The sequence below is a fragment of the Anopheles funestus genome (assembly GCF_943734845.2).
Source record: "Anopheles funestus chromosome X unlocalized genomic scaffold, idAnoFuneDA-416_04 X_unloc_86, whole genome shotgun sequence".
NCBI classification, from domain to species: domain Eukaryota; kingdom Metazoa; phylum Arthropoda; class Insecta; order Diptera; family Culicidae; genus Anopheles; species Anopheles funestus.
In genome coordinates this window covers 57,501-67,988 of record NW_026045216.1, presented here as the reverse complement: position 1 = coordinate 67,988, position 10,488 = coordinate 57,501, and positions in this window count along the sequence as shown.

Genomic DNA, 10,488 nt, shown 5'->3' with positions numbered 1-10,488 from the left:
CTTTAGGAAACTAAATTTCCTCACACATTATCTCTCACCATATTAGCACTAGGTGCTATCCACGATTGTACAACGTTTCAACTCTTGAATCGACCGTAGGGCCGCGGAATTGCTTCCGGGCCCCTATTCTCGCTATTAATTGTTCATCTCTTTCAATACATCGAGTTCGTTCCATTGGGTAGTTCGCATGGCGAACGTTTTGATGCAGCCCCCTGGGGGACCACGGCACTTTACACCGGGTATGGTGTATGCGCAACCTACAGATAACAATAAACCCCTTATGCGTGTGTAAACCGATGTTGGGCTGCTCAACATCTTTCATGGTTACATCACTTGCACCAGAACCCACGGTGCCGATTTGGTAATATGTTGTACATTTACTCTCAAGATGTACGCTTCGGCCCCTTATTCAGGGGCTCAAGCTATTACCAGCAAGAACAATCCTCATCCAGACTTGAACTCGAAACACCCGCAGGCGAACGGTTTAACAAATAAGTGCACCAGTCTTGAATCCATGCGTCGGTGGAAACAATGCCGGCGTGTTGCATGTATTAGCTCTGAACTTAGCGAGTGATTGCCTTGCAGCTGTCATACTGAGCGTAGAGCGTGATTATCGCTCACTTGAACCATGTTGAATGGCTCTTTGGTGTAGGGTAAGGCACCAATTTGTTGGGGCGTAACGGTCACCACCAACTTAAGACTTGCTTATAGGTATTTCAACGTTTTCAACTCTTAAATCGACCGTGTTTCATTATCATCTCTTCTTCTTATTAAATGCATAGAGTTCGTTCCATTGGGTAGTTCGCGTGGCGAACGGTTTGATGCAGCCCCCCGGGGGGGACCACGGCACTTTACACCGGGCATGGTGTATGCGCAACCTACAGATCACCAATATATTTGTGATCGATAATGCACACTTCTTACACGACTGACCAGTCGACAGCGCTGCCTTCCTATTATGCGTGTGTAAACCGATGTTGGGCTGCTCAACATCTTTCACGGTTACATCACTTGCACCCGAACCCATGGTGCCGATTTGGTAATATGTTGTACATGGTCTCAAGATGTACGCTTCGACCCCTTATTCAGGGGCTCAAGCTATTACCAGCAAGATCAATCCTCATCCAGACTTGAACTCGAAACACCCGGAGGCGAACGGTTTAACTAATAAGTGCACCAGTCTTGAATCCATGCGTCGGTGGAAACAATGCCGGCATGTTGCATGTATTAGCTCTGAACATAGCGAGTGATTGCCTTGTAGCTGTCGAACTGAGCGTAGAATGTGATTATCGCTCACTTGAAAGGGTCAAGCCCTTTCGAGTCGTCCGGTTTTTACGCCAGACGACTCGGTCCACCATCTTTCGGGATACAAGTTGACTAAGTGGTACCACTACACTTATCAACTTTCGATTTGGTAATCCTCATCCAGCTTCCTTTCTGGAGGTCCCGAGGATTACCAATTGGGCTGTCATACTGAGCTCATATATTGGAGATCGATAATGCACACTTCTTACACGACTGACCAGTCGACAGCGCTGCCTTCCTATTATGCGTGTGTAAACCGATGTTGGGCTGCTCAACATCTTTCACGGTTACATCACTTGCACCAGAACCCACGGTGCCGATTTGGTAATATGTTGTACATTTACTCAAGATGTACGCTTCGGCCCCTTATTCAGGGGCTCAAGCTATTACCAGCAAGAACAATCCTCATCCAGACTTGAACTCGAAACACCCGGAGGCGAACGGTTTAACTAATAAGTGCACCAGTCTTGAATCCATGCGTCGGTGGAAACAATGCCGGCGTGTTGCATGTATTAGCTCTGAACTTAGCGAGTGATTGCCTTGCAGCTGTCATACTGAGCGTAGAGCGTGATTATCGCTCACTTGAACCATGTTGAATGGCTCTTTGGTGTAGGGTAAGGCACCAATTTGTTGGGGCGTAACGGTCACCACCAACTTAAGACTTGCTTATAGGCATTTCAACGTTTTCAACTCTTAAATCGACCGTGTTTCATTATCATCTCTTCTTCTTATTAAATGCATCGAGTTCGTTCCATTGGGTAGTTCGCGTGGCGAACGGTTTGATGCAGCCCCCCGGGGGGGACCACGGCACTTTACACCGGGCATGGTGTATGCGCAACCTACAGATCACCAATATATTTGTGATCGATAATGCACACTTCTTACACGACTGACCAGTCGACAGCGCTGCCTTCCTATTATGCGTGTGTAAACCGATGTTGGGCTGCTCAACATCTTTCACGGTTACATCACTTGCACCCGAACCCATGGTGCCGATTTGGTAATATGTTGTACATGGTCTCAAGATGTACGCTTCGACCCCTTATTCAGGGGCTCAAGCTATTACCAGCAAGATCAATCCTCATCCAGACTTGAACTCGAAACACCCGGAGGCGAACGGTTTAACTAATAAGTGCACCAGTCTTGAATCCATGCGTCGGTGGAAACAATGCCGGCATGTTGCATGTATTAGCTCTGAACATAGCGAGTGATTGCCTTGTAGCTGTCGAACTGAGCGTAGAATGTGATTATCGCTCACTTGAAAGGGTCAAGCCCTTTCGAGTCGTCCGGTTTTTACGCCAGACGACTCGGTTCACCATCTTTCGGGAAGGGACCGTCTCGGTCGCAAGCTGCTCCGGTCCCTAAACAACCTGCGACAAATGATAGGAAATGCCGACATCAACACGTGTTCAGTTTGGTTTATCGCTCATAGGTCTTTTTGACCATCGATCCCTGATTATAACTCTCAATTAAACAGTCAGGAGAGTAAGGCATGCCCATCGATATCTCATCGACAGGCGATACCGCAAGAACGGCCAACGACACATCAGGTGATCGATTATTGCTACGACTTTTGCTTAATCGTTTCCACTCCTTAGAGAAAGAAACCCCCGGGGACCGTCTCGGTCGCAAGCTGCTCCGGTCCCTAAACAACCTGCGACAAATGATAGGAAATGCCGACATCAATACGTGTTCAGTTTGGTTTATCGCTCATTGGTCTGTTTGACCATCGATCCCTGATTAAACTCTCAGTAATCCAGTCGGGAGAGTAAGGCATGCCCATCGATATCTCATCGACAGGCGATACCGCTTGAACGGCCAACGACACATCAGAGGATCGTATCTTGCTACAACTTTTGCTTAATCGTTTCTTCTCCTTGGAGAAAGAAACCCCCGGGGACCGTCTCGGCCGCAAGCTGCTCCGGTCCCTAAACAACCTGCGGCATCAAATGATAGGAAAAGCCGACATCAATACGTGTTCAGTTTGGTTTATCGCTCATTGGTCTTGTTTGACCATCGATCCCTGATTAATACTCTCAATTAGAAGGTCGGTAGAGTAAGGCATGCCCATCGATATCTCATCGACAGGCGATACCGCATGAACGGCCAACGACACATCAGAGGATCGTATCTTGCTACAACTCTTGCTTAATAGTTTCCACTCCTTGGAGAAAGAAACCCCCGGGGACCGTCTCGGCCGCAAGTTGCTCCGGTCCCTAAACAACCTGCGGCATCAAATGATAGGAAAAGCCGACATCAATACGTGTTCAGTTTGGTTTATCGCTCATAGGTCTGTTTGACCATCGATCCTAGAATTCAACTTTCGAGTAAGGCATGCCCGTCGATATCTCATCGATAGGCGATACCGGTAGAACGGCCAACGACACACATCTAGGATCGCATTTACTCTTCCTTGGATAGATAACCAATACCCTAGGACCGTTTCATCGCGAGCTGCTCCGGTCCTCAAACAACTCGCGAACCACCGATAGGATGATATTAGGAATGGCCGACTTTCATCCTTTAACTCTCAGTTCTGCTTACCAAAACATAGGTACTTGGACCTTAAAGACCACTATATGTTCCCCGATCGGGGGCAATCGGAACGTCTATCCATCATCAACATCGTTTCACTCATTCCGAACCACCAAATTGGACAGACAGTACCATATTCACCAACCGATTGCTTCAACTTCGCAAACTGTATGGTAAGTTCTACTAATTTCACATCTTACCATCGACTAATAGTGCATAAATCCACTTGGAAATCACTTTTCCTTGGTCCTCGGACCTTCTACGACAACGTCCAACAAATATCCGAAGTCGTTTCCCAACTTAGACCAAGCATTTCGTATCTTTACTTCTAATCGATTTTTTCTCTCATAATTGACGATCAAAATCTAAAAACCACATTTTGAGCCAGAAGCAGTCGTCCGATCGTCCTGGGGGTAGTCTCAATCGATTTAGAAGGGCCCAATTCATAAAGATACGTACTCAGTCAAATTCATGCTTCTGGCTCACCTACCCCCTATATAGAAAACGAAAGCGTACAGGCGTGGAAAACGTGCCATTTTTCTCCATCACGGACTTTTTTTTTCTCGTTGCACCGACTCTAGTAAAAAAGTGAAATTTTTTACTAGTTACCAACTTTTGCAAATTATCATCGGATATCACTTTTCATGGTCTATAGTAAGTTCTTATCACGTTTTAGTAGTTTTTGAAAAAAAAATTTTTTTGAACTTTTCAAAATTTTTCAAAACAAAGTTTTTGTAGGCGGTTTTGTGTATGGAGGGTTACTAGTCTCGGGGTCACTGTTTGACCAAAAAACCACTATATATCATTCGAAAGGTAATTTCAAGGGCTACAAAAAATTGTTCTACGGCACCCCCCTCCGACGTCTAGTATTCGAGTTATTGGCCAAAAACCATCACTTGAGCGATTTTTCGTTCAGGGTACCCGACTCTAGTAAAAAAGTGAAATTTTTCTCGATTGACCAAGTGTTGCAAATGACCATCGGATTTCACTTTTTATGGTCTATAGTGAGTTCTGATCACGATTTGGTACTTTTTGAAAAAATTTTTTTGACGCACTTTTCAAAATTTTGCAAAACCAAAACTTTTTAGGCGGTTTTGTGTATGGAGGGTTACTAGTCTCGGGGTCACTGTTTGACCAAAAAACCACTATATATCATTCGAAAGGTAATTTCAAGGGCTACAAAAAATTGTTCTACGGCACCCCCCTCCGACGTCTAGTATTCGAGTTATTGGCCAAAAACCGCAACTATAGCGGTTTTTCGTACAGGGTACCCGACTCTAGTAAAATGATGCGATTTTTACTAGTCTAGGAACTTTTTGGTCAAAAAATCAAGTATATGTCATTCGATAGATAATTTCAAGGGCTACCAAAAATTGTTCCACGACACCCCCCTGCGACGTCTAGTATTCGAGTTATTAGCCAAAAACTGCAACTTAAGCGGTTTTTCGTCCAGGGTACCCGACTCTAGTAAAATGATGCGATTTTTACTAGTCTAGGGAACTTTTTGGCCAAAAATCAAGTATATGTCATTCGATAGATAATTTCAAGGGCTACCAAAAATTGTTCCACGACACCCCCCTGCGACGTCTAGTATTCGAGTTATTAGCCAAAAACCGCAATTATAGCGGTTTTTCGTCCAGGGTACCCGACTCTAGTAAAATGATGCGATTTTTACTAGTCTAGGGAACTTTTTGGCCAAAAATCAAGTATATGTCATTCGATAGATAATTTCAAGGGCTACCAAAAATTGTTCCACGACACCCCCCTGCGACGTCTAGTATTCGAGTTATTAGCCAAAAACCGCAATTATAGCGGTTTTTCGTCCAGGGTACCCGACTCTAGTAAAATGATGCGATTTTTACTAGTCTAGGGAACTTTTTGGCCAAAAATCAAGTATATGTCATTCGATAGATAATTTCAAGGGCTACCAAAAATTGTTCCACGACACCCCCCTGCGACGTCTAGTATTCGAGTTATTAGCCAAAAACCGCAATTATAGCGGTTTTTCGTCCAGGGTACCCGACTCTAGTAAAATGATGCGATTTTTACTAGTCTAGGGAACTTTTTGGCCAAAAATCAAGTATATGTCATTCGATAGATAATTTCAAGGGCTACCAAAAATTGTTCCATGACACCCCCCTGCGACGTCTAGTATTCGAGTTATGGGCCAAAAACCATTCATACTTGAGCATTTTGCTCATTTTGCCTGTACGGGTACCGGGGACTAGTAAAATCAGGCCAATTTTACTAGAGTAGGGGTCCTTTTTGGTCAAAAAAACAACTTTTGCTCGTTCGATAGGGAATCGATAGGGCAACAAAAAATCGTTCTACGACCCCCCCTTCCGATGTCTAGTATTCGAGTTATGGGCCAAAAACAGTTTATAGCTAATTTTTCACTCGATTTTTCACCAAGTATCGCACATTACTCCGGTTCTATACATTGGATCGTCAATCTTTAAGATTTTATGGGTAGTTCCAACTGTTTGCTACATTTCATCCATACATCACCAACCGATTCAATGTCTGTGCTAGAAGTTATTAGAGGAATAAAAAAATTTACCCTTGGCTTTGGACCGTACAATTTTACCCATTTTTGGCCCATATTTGCCCCATAGCTCCGCCGGTATCCAAGATATGGCCACACTTTCTTCTGGCCATGGGTAGATGGCACTTGTGGCTAGATTTCTTCCATGCACCACTAATCGCTACCATGTCTGTGGCCGGAGCTATTCACGAAAGCGCCTCGCGCACTTGGTCGGATTTTTGGTCCAACTTGCACCATTTTTGGCCCATATTTGCCCCATAGCTCCGCCGGTATCCAAGATATGGCCACACTTTCTTCTGGCCATGGGTAGATGGCACTTGTGGCTAGATTTCTTCCATGCACCACTAATCGCTACCATGTCTGTGGCCGGAGCTATTCGACGAACAACCATCGCAATTACCTAGGTACTTTTTCGGATTTTTGGTCCACCTGGCACCATTGTTGGCCCATATTTGCCCCATAGCTCCGCCGGTATCCAAGATATGGCCACACTTTCTTCTGGCCATGGGTAGATGGCACTTGTGGCTAGATTTCTTCCATGCACCACTAATCGCTACCATGTCTGTGGCCGGAGCTATTCACGAAAGCGCCTCGCGCACTTGGTCGGATTTTTGGTCCAACTTGCACCATTTTTGGCCCATATTTGCCCCATAGCTCCGCCGGTATCCAAGATATGGCCACACTTTCTTCTGGCCATGGGTAGATGGCACTTGTGGCTAGATTTCTTCCATGCACCACTAATCGCTACCATGTCTGTGGCCGGAGCTATTCACGAAAGCGCCTCGCGCACTTGGTCGGATTTTTGGTCCAACTTCACCATTTTTGGCCCATATTTGCCCCATAGCTCCGCCGGTATCCAAGATATGGCCACACTTTCTTCTGGCCATGGGTAGATGGCACTTGTGGCTAGATTTCTTCCATGCACCACTAATCGCTACCATGTCTGTGGCCGGAGCTATTCACGAAAGCGCCTCGCGCACTTGGTCGGATTTTTGGTCCAACTTGCACCATTTTTGGCCCATATTTGCCCCATAGCTCCGCCGGTATCCAAGATATGGCCACACTTTCTTCTGGCCATGGGTAGATGGCACTTGTGGCTAGATTTCTTCCATGCACCACTAATCGCTACCATGTCTGTGGCCGGAGCTATTCGACGAACAACCATCGCATTTACCTAGGTACTTTTTCGGATTTTTGGTCCAACTTGCACCATTTTTGGCCCATATTTGCCCCATAGCTCCGCCGGTATCCAAGATATGGCCACACTTTCTTCTGGCCATGGGTAGATGGCACTTGTGGCTAGATTTCTTCCATGCACCACTAATCGCTACCATGTCTGTGGCCGGAGCTATTCGACGAACAACCATCGCATTTACCTAGGTACTTTTTCGGATTTTTGGTCCAACTTGCACCATTTTTGGCCCATATTTGCCCCATAGCTCCGCCGGTATCCAAGATATGGCCACACTTTCTTCTGGCCATGGGTAGATGGCACTTGTGGCTAGATTTCTTCCATGCACCACTAATCGCTACCATGTCTGTGGCCGGAGCTATTCGACGAACAACCATCGCATTTACCTAGGTACTTTTTCGGATTTTTGGTCCAACTTGCACCATTTTTGGCCCGTATTTGCCCCATAGCTCCGCCGGTATCCAAGATATGGCCACACTTTCTTCTGGCCATGGGTAGATGGCACTTGTGGCTAGATTTCTTCCATGCACCACTAATCGCTACCATGTCTGTGGCCGGAGCTATTCGACGAACAACCTGCGCATTCACCTTCTCGTTGCACTTCTTCGGGAATTTGGTGCAACCAAGTTTTCACTATAACTTGGTCATTTTCCGTCCATCGGACATGCGGTTTTGGGTGTCGATACTTGACACCGCACGCTACAATATGTTCCTCCACGACCATGTGGTCCGATGCTTCCAACAGGAGCTATTCGAGGAGTACCGATTTTTCACCATTAAAAATGCTCAATTTTGCACCAACTTTTGCCTATAACTCAGGCTGTATCGATCGGATCTTCAATCTTGAAAAAGTTTTGGATAGGTGGCACCAAATGCTACATTTCGTTCTTCCACGTCAACTTTGTCCGATGTCTAGCAAAAAAGTTATTCGCGAACCAAGTCCAGAACCCATGCAATGGCTGCCCTCATTGCATACATCACGGCGGTTAACTCTCGTTACTCTATACCGTGGACTTGGTACTTTTTCAGGCATTCGTTGCTACTTCTTGGTTCATGATATTCGTTTACGGTCTTCACTAGGGCATTTGGTGCTCCTTATCGGTTCATGATATTCGTTTACGGTCTTCACTAGGGCATTTGGTGCTCCTTCTTGGTTCATGATATTCGTTTACGGTCTTCACTAGGGCATTTGGTGCTCCTTATCGGTTCATGATATTCGTTTACGGTCTTCACTAGGGCATTTGGTAATGGGCTTCCCATCTTTCTACTGATCGATCCATACTCACTTGCGTGCACCTAGCCTAGGAAGGTTTCCTTGGGCTTCCCATCTTTCTACTGATCGATCCATACTCACTTGCGTGCACCTAGCCTAGGAAGGTTTCCTATGGCTTCCCATCTTTCTACTGATCGATCCATACTCACTTGCGTGCACCTAGCCTAGGAAGGTTTCCTTGGGCTTCCCATCTTTCTACTGATCGATCCATACTCACTTGCGTGCACCTAGCCTAGGAAGGTTTCCCTTTGGTACCGACTTCCATCTACGCACTCGATATAACCTAGGTACTTGGTACCGATGATGGTTAACACTCAAGCATTTCTTGCATCCTGCGTGCAAGGAACCAATTTTCACTTCTTAGGTACGTTTATGGGCCCGCATTTATCCAATATCGCTCCGATGGCCTTTCGCATTATTTCATCCGATAGCCCTTGCCAAAAGCTACCAAAAGTTCCTCCACGGCCATGTGCTCCGACGCTTAGTTTAGGAAATATTCGAAAAAATTCAAAATAGGAAGCATTTTCTTATTGGAAAATCACCTTAAATCGATGGCCATTTTTTGGGCAAAAACTTTAACGTCTTCCCGACTTTGCGGGAATTGCGAATTTTAGGCACCCAGAGAAAATCTTTTACTTTAAGGGGGCGGCCGCGAAGTTGCCCAAAGTCTCGGACACAAAAATTCTCAAGTTCCCCACTCTAGTAAATCGCCCTATGAGTATCTCCTGGCCCGCGAGCTCTGCGAGCGGGCCAGCTTCGGCGATTTTTGCCTTTTCGCCTAGGCGGTTCTTCTACGAAATTGGTCCACAGCTTTTGCTCAGAAAGCTAGCATTTGTTGCAACAGTTAGGTGCTTGGTACCACATTTTGGTATCCATTTGGGCATTTGTTGCAACTACTCGGTACTTTGGCCCACATTTCGCTCTACTCGGGCCTCTATGGTGCTACTTGTCGGTACTTTTGGCCAACTTAGGCCAATTGGGTGCAACTTGTGGGTACTCTGTGGGTACTTTAGGGCATATTGTGTCTTTCGGGTGAACCTTCGCGATACTTCATGGGTACTGATGGCCAACTTAGGAACATTCAGTGCAACCTTTGGGCCTAAGGAAATTTGTCCAACTCTTTGGACTTAGAAAATTTTCTGGACTTAGAAAATTTTCTGGACTTGTAAAAATTTTCAAATGTTCAATTTGGCCCACATTTCGCTCTACTCGGGCCTCTATGGTGCTACTTGGCGGTACTTTTGGCCAACTTAGGCCAACTGGGTGCTATTTGTGGGTACTCTATCGGTACTTTTGGCCAACTTAGGCCAATCGGGTGCTATTTGTGGGTACTCTATCGGTACTTTTGGCCAACTTAGGCCAACTGGGTGCTATTTGTGGGTGCTTTATCGGTACTTTTGGCCAACTTAGGCCAACTCAGTGCTACTTGTGGGTACTCTATCGGTACTTTTGGCCAACTTAGGCCAACTGGGTGCTATTTGTGGGTGCTTTATCGGTACTTTTGGCCAACTTAGGCCCATGGGGTGCTATTTGTGGGTACTCTATCGGTACTTTTGGCCATGTTAGGCCCATTCGGTGCTATTTGTGGGTACTCTATCGGTACTTTTGGCCAACATAGGCCAATTGGGTGCTCTTTGT